At 53.6% G+C, this 571-nt stretch overlaps 1 protein-coding gene across 2 annotated transcripts in view; it reads right to left on the bottom strand.

The window, feature by feature from the left end:
• The window catches only part of rin1b (Ras and Rab interactor 1b), a 27,789-nt gene that overhangs the window by 12,313 nt on the left and 14,905 nt on the right, over positions 1 to 571 (bottom strand). The gene's annotated exons all lie outside the window — the stretch shown is intronic.

The following is a 571-nucleotide window of genomic DNA, read 5'->3' as shown; positions in this document are numbered from 1 at the left end:
GGAGGAGGACTTTTGGTTGGCACCAAGGTGCTTCTGATAAACCGTTCGCCATCTTAGGAGGGGGAAGCGAGGAATCATCCAAGCTGTGTACAGTAAGGATGGGATGCTGTTGACCTCAACAGAGGAGGCAATAAAGCGGTGGAAGGAATATTTTGAGGAACTCCTAAATCCAGCTAACACGCCCTCTATGGGAGAGGCAGAGCTGGAGGATGATGGGGGATTGTTGTCAGAATCGAGAATGCGTATGACAAGGTCCCCCGGGAGAAACTGTAGGAGGTGGGTTAAGGGGGTCCCTTCTCAGGGCCATCAAATCTCTGTATGATCCTACCCTGACCTATGGTCATGAAGGCCGGGTCATGACCGAAAGAACGACATCTATGGTACAAGCAGCTGAAATGGGTTTCCTCAGGAGAGTGGCTGGCATGTCCCTTCTCATCTGTGAGGCGCTCGGAGTAGAGCCGCTGCTCCTTAGCGTTGAAAGGAGCCAGTTGAGGTGGTTCGAACATCTGGTAAGGATGCCTCCTGGAGGCGTCCCTAGGGAGGTGTTCCAGGCAGGTCCAGCTGGGAGGAG

Source organism: Etheostoma spectabile, chromosome 19 (genome assembly GCF_008692095.1).
Source record: "Etheostoma spectabile isolate EspeVRDwgs_2016 chromosome 19, UIUC_Espe_1.0, whole genome shotgun sequence".
NCBI lineage: Eukaryota > Metazoa > Chordata > Actinopteri > Perciformes > Percidae > Etheostoma > Etheostoma spectabile.
Note: the sequence above shows the minus strand (reverse complement) of the source record. Positions and strands in the feature narration are given on the sequence as shown.